General features: G+C 48.2%; 1 long non-coding RNA gene across 1 annotated transcript in view; it reads right to left on the bottom strand.

Annotated features, from left to right (window-relative positions):
• The window catches only part of LOC132594109 (uncharacterized), a 30,531-nt gene extending 13,649 nt beyond the window's left edge, over window positions 1-16,882 (bottom strand). The window contains exons 1-3 of the long non-coding RNA XR_009560276.1: window positions 16,787-16,882; window positions 11,457-11,535; window positions 10,973-11,098 (exon numbers count right to left, since the gene is read on the bottom strand). This is a non-coding gene — a long non-coding RNA (uncharacterized lncRNA). The remainder of the gene's footprint in view (window positions 1-10,972; window positions 11,099-11,456; window positions 11,536-16,786) is intronic.
• Window positions 16,883-17,254: the final 372 nt, after the last annotated feature.

The following is a 17,254-nucleotide window of genomic DNA, read 5'->3' as shown; positions in this document are numbered from 1 at the left end:
TCAGTTCAGCCACCATTTTCTGTGCTCTTATTAAGTGTTGGCTATTGTGGATGTTACAAAGATGGACATGTCACATGGTCTCCACTGGAGGAGCTCAGAGCTGCTGCCAGTCTAATTGATGCTGAGATTTGAGGCTCCAAGTTCAAAGACAGAGATATACAAGGGAGGGTCAGTCACCCAAGGTTTCCAAGCAAGAGGTGGCATGGCCAACCTCAAACCCAAGGCCTCTGAGGCACTGTTTACTGCTCTCTCCCCCAGAGTACAGATCATCAACAATCTCGCTTTCAATGCAAATCTAAGCAAGTCAGTTCGTTACAACACTGAGCTTCTAAATAATTAAGCATCCCCCCGCCCGCCTTCCTCCCATGCAACTCTGAAAGCTCCTCAAGGAAATTTGGGGATTTCCTAGAGGGGGGCTAGGCTCCTGTCACTTAAGCAATATCCTTTCACACCCTCTAGTGGTTAGAGGGCATCCTGACATCCTGGAGGAGCACGGTAACTCCCTTGGGCCTACCTATAAAGTGAACCTGTTACGCATAGTACAGTCCTCTGGGAAAGCGATCTGGCAATAAGTATCAAAAGCCATAAACACAGTCCTACCCTTTAACCCAGTAATTCCACTTCTGGGACTCTATTCCAAGGTGATAATCCAAAAATGGGAGAAGTCTTTTGGCACAATGATGTTCATTGCCTCATTGTTTATAATATCTAAAATTAATTGTTCATAATATCTAAAATTAATCAATGTCCTAAATGACAAAAAATAGGGAAATGGTTAAGCAAATTATGATTTATCCACACAAAAGAGTAAGTATTGTGAGGTCACTTAAAATGATGGAAAGTGGCATGGTAAAGTAGCAAGAATATGAATACTGAAATCAGAGGGATCAGTCTCATCTCCATTAGCTGGTAATTCTTGACAAGCTGCTTAAGCTCTCTGAGCCTCAGTTTCTCAATCTCTAAAATGGAGCAAACAACAACCACCTTGCAAATTGGGAAGATTACATGAAAAACTGTGTGTAGAGCCCCTGACACCACGTCTGGCACATAGCAGAATATGTAATAAATGGAGTTATTATTATTACTAAGATTTGAAATTATGTTACAGCAGGGAAAATGCATCTGAAATTATGGTAAGAAAAAAAAAAAGACACAATACAGAATTGTATGTTTACTATCATTGCAATTACTCCCCAAAAAGAAAAAAGATACATAAGGAGAATATTTTTGAAAGATATACATCACATTGTGACAATGTTTCTTTATCCTTTTTTTTTTTTTTCAGCAAACATTTCTTCAGTCGGACGTGCTCAGAACCAAGTATGCCTTAGAGATCTAAAGATTAAAGAAAGCATCCTGAGGAGTTCACAGTCCACTAGGTGAGACAGGCAACGCAGGCAAGAGGAAAGGGGGCCGGTGGGAGGGGGGAGGATTTGGGAGAGTTTACCTGGGAGAAGCAGTACCTGAGCTGCCCCTTGAAAATGGGAACATTTTTTCCTAGCCTTCCAAGAGCGGTGACATCTTACTTGGGGTAAGATGACATTCACTCATGACACTCACCCAGCTTCACTCTAAGTCATGTATTCGGAGGTGATTGAGGAGGAGAGTTGAGAGGTCAGTGGAGTCCAAGGGCACTGGCTTTTACTGCACCCCACACCCAGCCTAACCCTGCAGAACCCCCAGCCCTTCCCCGACAGGCAAGTGCCCAGCCTAAAGGAGGCATGACGGGCTTCCCTGGTGGCACAGTGGTTGAGAGTCCGCCTGCCGATTCAGGGGACGCGGGTTCGTGCCCCGGTCCGGGAGGATCCCACATGCCGCGGAGCAACTGGGCCCGTGAGCCACGGCCGCTGAGCCTGCGCGTCCGGAGCCTGTGCTCCGCAACGGGAGAGGCCACAGCAGTGAGAGGCCCGCGTACTGCAAAAAAAAAAAAAAAAAAAAAAGAGGCATCGCTGGTGGTGTTCAAATCAGCACCATGTGAGTGAGCTGAAGCTATTTCTTTTCTCTCACTGTATCAGCTACTTCAAATTTTACAGAGAGAATCACAAGTGTCAGCCAAAGTTTTGCATATTTAGGGAGGTTTTACTCCCTCGGCTGTGCTGGCAATAAGGGAAGAGGCCTGCAAACCTCTTCACCTCTACCCTGAATATAATAGATACAATCAGTAGTTATAAGGTCTCTAGCCTAGAAGGTACTGGGGTCACGAAGCCAGAAAACTCTCCCTGGCTCTCACCCATGAAGGAGATGGTTGAAACTGCAGCCTCATCCAAAGCCCCACTGTGGGCCAACAAGTGAGGTCAGAGGGGTCTCACAAATTGCCCTCGTTTTCTTCTATTCCCACTTGAACTCCAGGTTTCCAGGTCATACAGGTAGGGCCTGGATGATTTGGGGCTCAGAGAATTCTGATATCATTGTAACTGCCAGTCTCATTCCCTAGAGAGCTCACTCATTCCCCCCACCCCCAACCACCAAATCTTATCTGATCACCTCAGAGAAGTAGCTCGCTGTTGCGGTTACCACTGCTGTATAACAAATCTCCCCAAGCTGACTGGTATAAAAAATCTAATCATTTTCTTTTACCCACGGATTCTCTCAGTCAGAAATGCAAACTGGGCACAGTGGGATAGCTGACTCTTCCCCAAGACGTCTAGGACCTCAGCTGGGAAGACTCATGCTGGACCTGACAGGAAGGCTGGGGGCTGTATCTTTTTAGCCCAATTACATTTTATGCCAAGTCACAAGACAGAGCTATTTTGAACCACTGCCTCCATGAAGAGTGAGCCATTCTTATTTTCTTCCCTCTTCTTACAGCTCCCATCCCCAGAAGATTCTGGAACTTGCCCTGAGGGAACCAAGCCAAAAGCCTGAGTATCACTAGCTCTCCCTGAACTGGTCCTGAGAATGGTCCACACGTCAAGTTAGGACATCCTCTTCCACCAGACTGCTCTCCTCTTTCTCCACATCCAATAAAACATTTTAGGAGGACAAGATGACCTTTTTTTAATCGATAGCCAAGAAGACTTAGTCCAAGGGCTAGTTGTCAGTCCCAAAATGTCCAGTCACATAAGCCTTTCTCGTCGAGATAAAACAAAACACCCTAGTGAGTTCATCTGGTCAGCTCCCTGATGGATGCCAGGTATACAGGGGTTGGCTGAAGCTTAAGCTTGCACAATAGGGGTTAAGCGAGAATAGAAAATCTCTGAGGATGTGGTGACGTAAAGCCCTAAAGGTGACTTTGGTATATACCACTCTGGAGTCTCCAGTTGGAAAGGAGCTGTTTGACGCATACAAGTAGGCCTCATTCTAAGAAAACTCGGTTGGCAATAATCCAAGGCTTAACAACAAATTTTTAAAATACAAGAGCACTTCCTCACTTTCTATCAAAGATGATGCTTTTATTAAAGGAACTTCCTTGATGGATTTAAGTGCTGTTTTATAGATTGGCAGCAACTAAGAGGCACAAAAATATAAAACGAAAGACTGGGCCCACAGCCAATCAAAGACCATCACAAATCAGGAGAAACTTCTGGAGCTGTAACATCCAGCACTGGTAGTGGGATTTGCTTCTCACACATACACACACACGCTTGAAGTGACACCCCAGGAAGCCAGTCAAGTATTCCTATGACGTGGACCCGAGGCTGCATTCCATGCTTGAGGAGTGACATGAACTAATGCACAGAGACAACAAAACAAGGATGGCATGTTTATGGGATGTGGAGGAGACAGGCATGCCTGGAGAAGAGGGTGTGTGTCAGGAAGCAGAAGGAAATAAAACTGGCTGGGTAGGGTGGGGCCATTTTAGCAGGTTTGAAAGCTAAGCTGAGGCGTTTGAACTTGAATTGTTAGACAGTAGAAAGCCCCTGAAGGTTTTTTCCTCCAAGAGTGACACGCTCAGAGAGGAGTTTGAGGAATACTCATCTGGTAGGGGTGTCTGAAGATGGAGTGGACACACCGGACAGCAGCGAGGGGGGTGTCAGAGTCATGAAACTGTTAAGGTAAGAGGGCCTGAACCAGAGTGGGGCAGGAGGACCTGATGGGCTGTTTCCATAAGAAAGACATCTTCTAAAGGAAAATGGCACATGTATTCATCAGGGCCCAGATTTTACTGCAAGTAAAATCTTTGGAACTGTCCTTTGGAACAGTGATACTTCTAAACCGTTTCTTCAGAATCATCTCTTCTTGGATTTAAGTCCCTCTTCAACTCTATCCAGCTTCAAAAAATTCATGCTATCAGGGTAGGGAGTGGAGTGGGCTAAATCCAAGTCTGTTCAAGGTATAATCAAAGATTAAAAGGAACCAGTAACTTTTTAAGCAAACCTATGAATCCTTAAGCCTCCAAAAGCAGTCATCTTTCAAACTTGGACCCTAAGGAGGCCATGTTCCAATGACACATCAAATGATCAAGTCCCGTACTTCCTTGGGGACTGCCTTCAGAGTCTGCTATCTATCCCTTTTAAACTCTATGATATCTTCTTTTGACAATATAATTAATTTTTTAAAAGCATAGCTACAGTTCAGTCTGGTAGGGAATGAGATGACCACTTAAGCTGGGTAATGGCTTTTTGGGTTAGAACAAACAGACAAAACAGGTGAGGCTTTGGGGGAGTGTATTGAGATGTGGGAGTGTTTTCTTATTATCTTTTGGATGTCTGCCATCTATAGTGACGTCCCATTCTGCATTCGCTGTATTGGTGCCTTTGCTCAGTTTGTCTTGACCAATATTGCCCGTTTGTCTTACTTTGAAGTCTTTTCAAAAATCTAACATGGAGGTACAGGGGCCAAAGATAAAAGAAAAACTGCAGTTGATTTCCTTGTGTGATTTGTAAGTTGACTGAGAGGGAAATTTCCAGAGAAATGTTGCAAAAAAGGTTTTGAGTAAACGTAGTAGCTCAATTTGGCTAACGTTAAGTAAAGACTCTGGAAATACCTGTCATTTTTTTAATCAACAGGACTGGAATGCAGGTGAAGATTTACAAGAGGATCCCTGCCTTCGAGGAGTCCATGAGCAACGGAACAGCCTCCTATGTTGGCTACTTTTACAGAGATAACGTTGATTTTTTTCTAATTTCATATTTTTCATTTTCTCCCTTTGAGACAGAGACATTAAAGTCTTACTAAACAACCGTTTGCTCTCCCCCATTTCCCAGATTCCCTTGCAGTTAGATTCAAGCCACATGACTAGTTCTGACCAATGGGATGTGACAGGAAATGATGTATGCCATTTCCAGACCTGGTGATATAAGTCCCGGTGTGGCCCTCCAGCTTTCTCTTTCTAGGCTTCAGTGATCACGGAAGTTATACAATGGCATGATAGGAACCTCCTGGACCCTGAGTCACCAGCCATGAGAGAAGTGCCCTGAAGATTCGCTTGACTCACATTGGGAAGTTGGGGGGATGGGAGATAAATCTTGGTAGTATTAAGCCACTGAGGTTGGGGGCTTCGTTTGTTACCACAACTGAGCTTTCTTGCCTAAAATTCTAAATAACAGCAGAGGGTGGCAACAGGGTATAGTGGGAAAATCAGGAGTTTAGAGTGGCTCCAACCTGGGAGAAGTTAGTAACAGGCTTAGAGGCTGCTCATCAGAGTCATTTGCAATCTACAGATCTCAGAAGAGACCAATCCTCTTCTTCCTGAGAGAACAGACTTACTGCTCCTGGAGACAGGGAAAGAGAATCCATGGCCTCCCTCGGACTCTCCCAGTGGCCAGTTTGACCACAGACTGCCCGAGTTTTTATACAATAGAAAGAGTGTACCCTCCATCCCATCTGTTCTGTCACATCCAGAAAGGACTTCCAAGAAAATAAATTATACCGTTTCTTCCTTTAAAAAACAATGGCTAAGTAAGCTGTGGCCCATCCAGACAAAGGAATATTATTCAGCGCTAAAAAGAGATGAACTGTCAAGCCATGAAAAAACATGGAAGAAACTTAAATGCGTATTACTAACTGAAAGAAGCCAACCTGAAAACACTACGTACTGTATGATTCCAACTATATGACATTCTGGAAAAGGAAAAAATATGGAGACAGTAAAAAGATCAGTGGTTCCCAGGGGTGGGGTGTTGGGGAGAAAGATGAATACATAGAGCAAAAAGGATTTTTAGGGCAGTGAACATGCTCTGTATGACATTATAATGATGGGTTTGAACAGATGTCATTCTACATTTGTCCAAAAGCATAGAATGTACAACAGTCAACAGTAAACACTAAGATAAACTACGGACTTTGGGTGATTACGTTGTATCAGTGTACATTCATCCTTGGTGAAAAATGTACCACTCTGGTGAGTGATATTGATCATGGGGGGATCAGAGGGGAGGCTATGCTTGTGTGTGGGCAGAGGGTATATGGCAAATCTCTATACCTTCCTCTCAGTTTTGTTGTAAACCTAAAACTGCTCTAAAATATATCTATTTTTTTAAAAAGATATAATAGATGACTATTACCTTCCTGTTATAAAACCAAACCAGAGTCAAAGGGGAGGTCCCTTGTAACCTTTTCCCATTGATTGTATTCTACCCACCCAGAGTGACCACACTGAATCATACTTCCAGGCTACTCTATGCGTTTACATGCTTATAAAGGAATACAGTTTTGCTTTGGGTTTGTGGTCTATTCTTGGTCTTAACACATGAATGAGCCAAATAGCAGGTATTGTTCTGCCCTGGTTTTGGTTGGTTTTGCTTGTTTGTTTGTTTTGGGGGGTTCATTTTTTCAAGTCATTTTACTTTTCTTTTTTTGATTTTTGACTTTTTTCTTTTTTAACTTTTCATTTTTGACTTTCGATATTTTTCAACACGTTTGGCCAACTTAATGCCTTTTCACTGCTACATAATTCTCCTGTAGTATGAAGACAGCATAATTTATATAATCATATGGGGTGTTCTGTAGCTGTAGTGAACATGCTTGAATGGCCTCTGTGCACACAGGCCAGCCTTTCTCTAGGATGGGTAACTGGGAGGGCCCTAACTGGGTCGAAGGGCACACATATCTTTAGTTTTAACAGACACTGCCAAATTGCTTTCCAAAGTAGTCACACCCACATATATTTGCACCAGTAGTACATAAGTGTCTCTCATTTCTTCACTTTTTTTCCTGATAATGAGTGCGGGTGACTTATAGATAGAAGCATCTTAAGCTGATAAACATGCATATTTACTGATTATGAGGTCACCATGTGCAATTACCTGATTGCAGACAGGAATGGACCTCCACACTGGCCAGCAGCTTTCACCATCATGCACGTTAGCCTGTAGGCCCTGACCGCCCGGAAAGACCTCTTTCAAAATTGACAGAGGAGCTTTTTGTTTCTTTTAGTGAACAGTGGTCTCAGCTCTACCCTGCACTTCTGAGAGTCCTGCTGCCCAGAGGTGCTGAAGTGAAACAGCGGTGCCACGGGACCTGGAGGGAGAGTGGAGCCCCCAACTCAGGGCCACTCAAACATGCCGCAATCAGATAAGCAGGATAGACTGCAATATTTTTAAAAATCAAAATTAATGAGAAAACCCATGATGAACAGAATATCAAAATTTCAAATAAAGACAAGAGCAGTATTACTGATTTTTCCACTTGCCTCAGGCTCCATTTATGTTTCGTACAGCACAGAGCAGTAGTCACTTGTCATTTTAAGCAGATCTGGGAGACACACACACACACACACACACACACCCTGTAAAAACCCTTGCCTGTGTGACTTTGGGAAATTTGCTGAACCTCTCTCAGACTCGGTTTTATCATTTGTGAGCTGTCAAGGATTAAAAGAAATAAAATATGTAAAATGGTGGGTTTTCAATGAACATCTACCACCACCTGTACTAGTACTAGTACTAGTGCTATTATTAGGCAGCAAGACAATCTTGCTGGTTGCTGCTTCTGCTCTCATCCTTGAGCCTGGTTTTGTCTCTTACCTTTTTCCTGGTGACCAAGTGATCCCTGTGTAGAAACCAGACTGCTAATAGGAAGAATGAACCTTACTGGGCACTTACTTTGAACTATGTCCTGGGATGGGCACTTTCATGCATTATGTCAGTTAATCTGCACAATAATTCTTTGAGATACATTGATGAGAATGCTGAAGCTCAGAGAGGTTAAGTGACTTGCCCAAGGTCACAGAGCAAGCCAGTGGCTGAGCTGGGTTTGGGGCCCAGGTCTCTTTATAGACAAATATATGGTCCAATGTTTAGATCCCTCTGAATGGTGTCAGTAGGATAAAGATGAAGGAGGCTACTACTTCTGAAGACAGATCCCTAGGGCAAAGGCTCCCTCAAATACCCTGCCTGACCATCACCCAAACTAAAAATAGCAAGTTTTGTTCCGGACTCAGCCCAGATCTATTGCCTTCAGAGGGGTGTTGGTTTCTCTTGTCCAAGCCCCAGAACCCCCATGATTCCCTCCTGAAGGCAGGTACTCACTGCCCCACCCTTTCCCCACCACCTCCCACCCTCCCAGCTCCCCGCACCACTCGCCCCGACCCAGACGACACCCAGGTAGACGATAACACGACATAATTCTGTTCACCCTCATCCTAGCCTGCTTCTGGGTCAGTCACACCTTTCTGCCCAGGCTCTGCAGGCTGGTATGCACACAAAGGGGGTGGGGGTGGTCCAGCCATGCACAGTGATGGCTTTCAGAAGTGCTTTGGCTCCTGCACTTAGAGCTTCTGGAGACCTCTGCGGGCTCAGCAGCCACTCTGCTTTGCTGGGTCCAGGGGGTAAAGACCACCCAACTGCACCAGGCCAGGCCCCAGTGGCAAGCTGGTTCTTGGGGAGGTGGGGGTGGGGAAGGGAAGAGTCTCCCTTCCCAGAAGGTCAAACCATTGTCGGATTCCCTCCCTGGAATCTGGCCCTGCCTTCCCATCTGTCCTTCTCCCAGCTTAACTTCCTGAACAGTGCCTGTCATCACTGGGAGAATCTCGGCTGGCTGTCTCCATGAATTCACAAATCACCTTCCTGTCATCGCTTGGCAAGGGGAGGAGGGGCATAAGGAGGGGCGGGAATCAATAACCCCATTTTCCGTCACCCACCCCTCGTCCCCCTCGCCAGCCAGGGCCGGGAGCCTTAGCGGGCTAAGTTCACACAACATGTCATTTGTCCAACCTGCCAGAAGATCTTAGCATTGATATGCCCTCTAGTGGATTTTAAAAAACAACAGGGGGCACACACAGGCAGAGTCACAACCACAGCAAACAACGATCAGTTAACTCCGGCTGTACCCACAAGGCCCCAGTTGCCAAAGCGATGCCATCCAGGGAAGACAGTCGCCCGGCCAAGCAAAGCTTCTGCCCTGATTAGCAGGCTGGGTGTTTGGGGCAATCATTGCCATTAACAAGAAGCTCTTCCCCAGGAACCGACGCTACTGGCCCAGGTGGAAGTGGTGTCCCTCCAGGCCACACCCCACGCCTTCTCTGCCTGGAGAGCCTATAAAACTCAAGACTCGCTCCGGTATCTCCTTTGCTTCAGTGCCTCTCCTGGCCACCCCCAGCCCTTTCCCAGTAGAAATGCCCCTGCTTTATGCTCAGTCTTTCCTCCTGCCCCGTGTTGCCCTGTAATGGCTTCCAGCAGTTTCTATATCTACGGGTGAGTGCCCTCTTCTTGTCTATCTCAGCGTTTCTTACCCTCGCCACCACTGGCATCTGGGTCCAGATAATTCTTTGTTGCAGGGGGCACCCTGTGCACTGTGGGGTGTTCAGCACATGCCTGACCTCTACCCACTAGATGTTAGTAGCACCCTTCCATTTGTGACAACCAAAAACGAAACATCTTCGGACATTGCCAGGTGTCTCTGGAGGGGAGGAGGGGAGAGAGAGGCAAACTCACCTCCAGTTGAGACTCACTGGTCTCTCAGTTGAACGCTCTGTGGATCTGGGGTAGGATCTGACTGTGCTGGAAGCCCTCCTCCCCACCTATCTGATCAGGGATTCGTCATTCCCGTCTTAGAAGGCCAGGCCATTTAGCCTCCATAGTGTCCTACGAAAGTGTACCTTCCCAGGCAGGCTCAGACCTTGAGCGGCAGCATTCCACCTGCAGGCAACATAAGGCCAGGCGTGCGGCATGTGAGGCTGGGGGTGTGAGCGGGGACTGGGCAGAAATAGGGCTGCTACAGAGGATGGGCGGAGAGGCAGGGGCTGCTGGGGCTGGATGCCATGCACTGTGTCAGGCACTGCCCCCTCTTACGTTTTATGTCATCCTTGGAGGGTCCCCATAATAAAGACCTTCCTATGCACCAGGCATGTGGCTGAGCCTTCTACACAGACTAGCCCTGAGGGAGAATGTGCAGTCTCATTTTACAGATGAGAAAAGTCAGGGCACGGGGAAGGTCAGTCACTGGCCCGAGGAGCCCACGCCAAGGTCCCTCGTATCCTACGATTCCCGCCACGTGTCACCAGAGCACTAAATGCAATGGGGCGGGGGGCGGGGGGTTGTTCCCACGGGTGTGAAATCAAGTGAGTCCTCGGCCTAATTTCAGAATACGCTTCAGGGCTGACCCAACTGGGGCGTTGTGCTCAAGCGGCCTAGATTCCTTATTTCCCTGTTACTCAGTTACTTAGTAAATGCTCTGTGGCTGTTTCTTCCACACAGATCCCAGCAGCCCTGTGAGACCGTCACACCCTGGAGGGCAGGGACTCCCTCGTTTCTCTGACATGTCCTCAGAACACCAGCTCCTGGCTCTTCCATGGAGCCCGGCAGACTAGCCTGGAGGCCAAGGAGAAGGCAGGAGGCCCATCCCCACCCCCCCACCCCCATCCTCCTCTCCCCAGGGTGCTGCCCCTGATAGCCAGGGCCCAGCAGGCTGCAAGGTGTGGGGACCCCAGCACTGGGCCAGACACCACGGGGCCTGGGTGTGGCCCTCAGTCTGTGGAGAGGCCTTGGCCAGCACATTCCCCTTTCTGGAGCTCCATTGTTCCGTCCACCCAACCAAAAAACCAGGCCCAGCCCTCCGACCTCCCTCAGAGATGTGCAGAGGAAACACTTACTCGGGGCCGCTCTTCTCCACTGGTCACTGAAACAGAAGTCAGCAGAGCTCCCGACAGACCCCCACCAGCAAAGGGGGCCAGGGTTGCCCGTAGTCTTTGGATGTTTAACCTTCTTCCTTCTGGAACCTTGGCCAAAAACAGGTGGCAAGAGAAACCAGCTCTGAGCAAGCCCAAAGGGGAAGGCTTTCCATCTGTCTAGCACTCCTTCCCCGCATCTGAGAAACCTTACACAGGCCATGACTGATCATCCAGGGTGGCTCCGGTAGACATGGCTGTGAGGTTTCTGACCTTCCAACCTCCATCTTGGCTTCACATCCCACCGCCTCTACTGGCCCCAGGAATGTGAGCATCAGGGGTTGAGGGCTGAAAGGCCACACAGAGAAGGGACGTGGGGAGTGGGGGAGGCTTCCTCCGGGGGTGCCCAGGTGAGGGATGCCAAGGCAGCCCCAGGTTCTGGGGTTGAAAAGGGACAGAGGTGACTCACTCTTCTCTCCTGTGCAGACTTTGACAACCAGGCCATCCATACTGGGTGAGCAGGGCCTGGGCCAGGCCCAGTGGAAAAGCTGCGAGAGAAACCAGGTACCTCCATTACTTTGCAGACAGATATGGTGTGGCGTTCAGGCCCTTCCAGTCAGAGGCAAAGGCCCTGGAGCACTGTATCTTCTCCTCCTTGCACGAACCCACCCACCCAGATGGGGCGCCAGCTGTGTGTACCTCAAGTCACATCTGATGCCCGACCAGGCTGTGGGGTTGAGGAATTCAGAGCACGGAGTCTGGATCACGATGGCTTGAACCTAGGTTCCTCAGCCTAACACATTCAGGTGGATACAGATCCCCCATACGGTCTTGGGCATGTTATTTAGCCTCTTTTGGTCTCCTCTGTAAAAATCCTATCTATCACATAGCTGTTTAGAGAATTCAGTGAGGTAGCATATGTAAAATGTAGGGCAGCCAGCACAGGGCTAAGACACCCCTTCTCCCAGCTCCATCCAGACCAGATAAAGTCTGAGTAAAGAGGTGGGGGGAGGGAGCTGGGGGTGCAGGGAGCTCCCAACATCACAGCATAATATCCCAGAGGGAGAAAAATGGTAACTCTAGGAAATGAGTTACGACTTATCAAAAGTAGGTGAAATTCACCACTCTTTTGATGCTGTGCTGGTTAAAATCACAGATCTCCACTCAAGAGAGCACATGAAAATAATGGAAAACTGTGAGATAATAAACCCCAGCCCACGGCAAGAACTATCCTTCACAAAGCCAGATCGTCTCAGCCCATCCCACCCCCTGATCATTTCTTTCCTTTTTTGCCCACGTCCTGGCAAGACACAGGTTCATTTGAATAAGGCCTGAGCTCTGGGAAATGTGGAGGTGATTCCCATTGTCCTAACTCTCCAAGGAAGCAAACACAGAACCCATTTCCCTCTAGCTTCCACCTTCCTCACACAGAAGGCTAACCTGGGTTCAGGGGACTTGCTGACAAAGGAATCAGGCTGTGGCAAAGAAAGAATTTAAGCCAACACTGAAACACACACACACACACACACACACACACACACACACATACCACACATGGCACAGAGCATCTTTACCACCTGGCTTTCTGCTCCCAGAACTGCCGTGGCCTGTGTCATCTAGACAGTGAGGAGAGAGTGTCCAGGAAAGGCTATTCCTGGTTGGGAGATCCTGAGAATCACTCTGTAAGGAGATCCTGGACCTCAGCCTCTGGTAGCAGGAGGCGAGCCATTTCAAGATGAGAAAACACGGTCAGGGGACTAATCAAGGCCATTTAGACAGGACATTCCAGCCCCTACTAAGTGCATGGGCTCTGGGGGTTGCCCACATGACCAAGGCATCAGACCCTGCCTGTCAGTAACCTCCACTCCAGTGAAAAACACCTAGAGTTCAACCTTACTATTCTCTGCAAAAACAAAGAAGGCAGACAGGCAATGATCTTCACGACCAACAGGCCCTCCCAGCCCTGATCTGTGTATAACTATGTCTTTCTCCACATAATCAAGGTACACACCAGGATACATCTCACAGTCACTTTTTTTATTTTACTTTCCCTTGTTTTTTTCAATGAATAGCTCAAGCGCCCAATGCCTCAACAACAAGGGTCTAGTATCTCTTTCTTGAGACCCCAGCCCCAACTTTCCTGAGAACTTTGGGAATTTACTCAGCCCAGAGGACCCAGTCCCCATCTAGATTTTCCAGGAGAGGAGCCCTAGACTTTGGCCAGTTCACTGTCACTGTTAGCTCCCTCTGCCCCATGGTGTGATCACTGAGGATGGGTCCATGGTTAGTGGGATGTCCTTGCTGGTCCAGGCCCCTGTCTGCATGATCTCCAAGACAATCCTTTACAGTTCACACTCCCTCCCCAGCCCACCTTGCCGAGAGCCAACCACTCACTGTGTCAGGGAAGCTGGGTCACTGCCAGCCACAAGCTCTGGGGATGGGCCCTCCACGAGGACCCTGAAGCCACGTGGTGACCCAAGGCCCCAGGACGGACTCTTTGTTTTCTTAGAATAATTTTGTTTAGAGAGCTTGTCACTCCTCTGGACACTGGAACCACTTTACTTTGAACTTAGGGGAACGGGGGATGGCATGACTATCTTTTCGCTTCTCAGAAGGCCGTGCGTGTCTTAGGAAATTGATCTCTCTTTACCCAGCAACGAGATCTGCAAAAAGACCCCGGGTCTTTTTATCCCCTTGTCCCAGAACAATGGGTGTCCACTCGCTAATATTTGTATAGTTGGGGGGAGGGGACTTGCATGTGCCTGTCCCCTGATGGGCTGGGTGATGGGCTGAGACAAGGTGATTTGTAGAACCCAGGGGTAGATTAGGGCGGGGCTGGCATAACTTCTTAACATCCCCACCTCCATTTTAACTGGATTGAACAACAGAGTTATAAAATGTCATGATTTTTGATGCCCCTAATTCTGTAGACCACCCCACCCCTTACCTCTAGCTAACTCCTCCAACCCTGCCCTTAACCCACCCTAGTATCTCCAGATCCCTTCTTTTCAAAAAAATGAATTCCACTTCCCCCATTGTCCTGGAAGAAGTAGTCCAACCCCCCCCCACCAACTCCCTCGGCAATTGTGTCAGCTTACTACTAGAGCAGCCATAACAAAGAACCAGAGTCTGGGAAGCTTAAACAACAGAAATCTGTTTCCTGACAGTCCTAGAGGCTACAGGTATACAAGGGGACACGAGATCAAGGTGTTGTCAAGGTTGGTTCCCCCTGAGGCCTCTCTCCTTGGCTTGTAGAGAACCATCTTCTCCCAGTGTCTTTCCTCTCTGTGTGTCTGTGACCTCATCTCTTCTTATAAGGATATCAGTCCTAATGGATTAGGATCCATGCACATGACCTCATCTTACCTTAATTGCCTCTTTAGGGTCCCTATCTACAAATACAGTCACATTCTAAGGTACTAGGGGTTAGGACTTCAACTGAAGGGGGACATACTTCTGTCCCTAACAGCAACCTATCCACACCTCACTGGAGTGAAAATCCGGGCAGGCAGCGATTTGTGCCTGGTATTGATACATGGCAGGGGCTCAATAACTATTATTTGAATGAATGAATGAATGAATTCACCTCCTGGGGAACCTACTACTTTGTACCTGTAGTGTGATTATTTCTGGGCTTAACTCACCTCCACCACATGGAAGATGCTTTCATGCCAGGCTCTTGTGTGTTGCATCTCAATAGCCCTCACAGACCCTGGGACTGGGCCTTGGTCAGGTGCACCAGGACACGTTGAGAAACTGGGCTCCCCTTGGGTCCTTTGCTAGCTACTAGATATCTGTCTCTGAGCCATTCACGCAATCCCTCCAGGCCTCGGCTTCCCTTCTGTGAAACTGGCCCAACGCCAGCCTCACAGGGCCCTTCAGAGGTCTGACCGAGATCATCGCGTGAATGTCTCTTGTAAACTCTAAAGTGCTTTTGCAAATGTTAGCTGTCATTCGCAGGTATTTTGTAGCCGGTGGTTTTCCCAGTCACAGTGGCTGCTTAATAAATTACCCCAACACTTAACGTCTTAAAACAATAATGACATTTATTTTGCTTACAGACCTGTAGCTGGTCAGGGCTCAGGAGAGGTGGTTCATCTCTGCTCCACTCGGTGCCCACTGGGGCAGCACCAAGGCTGGCAACTGAAAGCGGATGAAGACTTGCTCCCTCACTCATAGCCCTGGCGTCTGATGCTGGCTGCCAGCTACGATCTCAGTGGGGCCGTCAGCCACAGCAGCCCTGCACGGCCTCTCCACGTGACCTAAGCTTCCGTGCAGCGTGGTGCTCGGACTCCCAAGTTGGAGCATCCCAAGACAGCCAGTCAGAGCCACACTGCCTTTTATGACCCAGGCTCGTAACACCTCTTCCTCTGTATTCTATTAATTAAGCACTTGCAAAGGCTCAGGGGTAGGGGAAATAGACTCTGCCTTTTGATGAGAAGTTCAGTGTTCTGGAAGAATACATGGGCTTGAAACTACTGCTGTGGCCCTTTGGGGAGCATACCATCTACCGCAGTACTTGATACATTTTTTGAGTGAATGAACCTTTCCTTATGGCCTTACAGTGTCACCCAAGGCTCCACGGCACAACCTCATACTGTAGATCTCTCCTGACTTGTTTCCTCAGTTAAAACTTACCCATCCCCATCTCAGTCTATCAGAGCCCTACCTTTTTCAATAGAAGAGTAGGGGTCATAGATGAACAGATAAACCAATTCCTGACACTGGCTTAGCTAGGAAATGCCTGTTAAGTGGTAGAAGGCTATCCCTCTTCTACAACTAACACATGCAGAAGGCCCACTCCTGGGAACCTCAGAGAGAGAAGTGGACAAGATTTGGGGCCTGGGGAAGGTAAGCTGTGTGGGTGACTAGCAAGCCTACCACTGCTTCAGCCTGGACGGTCACCCGGCCTATGCAGAGGTGAAACCTTTCTCCCCATGCCATCCACTCCTCCCTACACGCTGTCCCCGCCATTTTCCTCTGCTTAACATTCCGTGACGGGTTAGCCCCCCAGGCTTGGAAGGGTAACTCTCTGGTCTGAATCAGTGCATCATGGACCTGGTATCATTAGCCCACATTTCCTCAACCTGCCACGGTTCCAGAGACTGGTCAGGGGGACCTGGGCAATTCTGAGGAGTCCCCAAAGGCCATGGAATGGTCAGATGCTCAGTAAGTAATGGGTTCACTGCAGGAAGCATCCAAAGAACATTAACCCTCTTGCCCTAAACCATGTTGTTTTCCACATGTCTCTTCTGATTCATCTTTGAATTTGTTCTCTGACTCATTGGGTCTATGTTGTCCTTAATTGCATCAGGCAACGATGATGAAATATCAGCCTCTTTATTTTTTCATTATGTTCCTGCTGGTCAGGAGATTCCCACTTGGACCACGGAGCTCCAGGGGCAGTGCTAGAAGAGCCTCTCTCTGCTACCTCTCTCTCTCACACTTACACACACACAAACACACATACACGCAAACACACATGCACGTACACATACATACAAACATACACACAAACACCCGTGCACATACACACACGCACAAACATATACACACAAACACACACATGCACAAACACACGTGCATACAAATACACACAGACACACAAATACACACATAGACACACAAATACACAGACACACACAAATATACACACAAACACACATATACACAAATACACATACACATGCATAGACACTCAAACACACATACACACGCACACACACACAAACACACATGCACGCACACACTCTCTCTGGTGACTTCTCATGGCCTCAGGATAAAGCCCAAACTGCTTACCTGACTTACGAAGGACTCTGAGGCCGACCTGCCTGGTGTCCAGCTTCATCTCTGGACACTGTCCCTTTCATATCAAGACAGGCTGAGCTTCCTTCAGGTCCTAAAAGGCTCCATGTTCTCTCTTACACGGCCCTGGTTGACATTATTCCTCCACCCAGAACATCCTTCTCCTTCCTCAGCCTGCAGGTCTCAGTTTAGAAAGCTCTTTCCAGGGCAGCCTTCCCTGACTCTCAGGTGATGTTAGTCATCTCTGTCTCACGTTCTTTTCGCTCCCTGCAAGTCCCTCTCTCACCTCTCCGCTCTTCCTGTGATCACGTGATTAACAGCTGCCTGCCCACTCCCCCAGTGGAAGCTCCGTGAGGGCAGGACTCACCGGGCTTGCTCCCCATGGCATGCCCAGGGCACGGCATCATGCTTGGCACACAGGTGCAAGCGCAGGTCAGTGAGGCTAGGGGATGGATGCCACCC

Source organism: Globicephala melas, chromosome 20 (genome assembly GCF_963455315.2).
Source record: "Globicephala melas chromosome 20, mGloMel1.2, whole genome shotgun sequence".
Taxonomy (NCBI): Eukaryota; Metazoa; Chordata; class Mammalia; order Artiodactyla; family Delphinidae; genus Globicephala; species Globicephala melas.
Note: the sequence above shows the minus strand (reverse complement) of the source record. Positions and strands in the feature narration are given on the sequence as shown.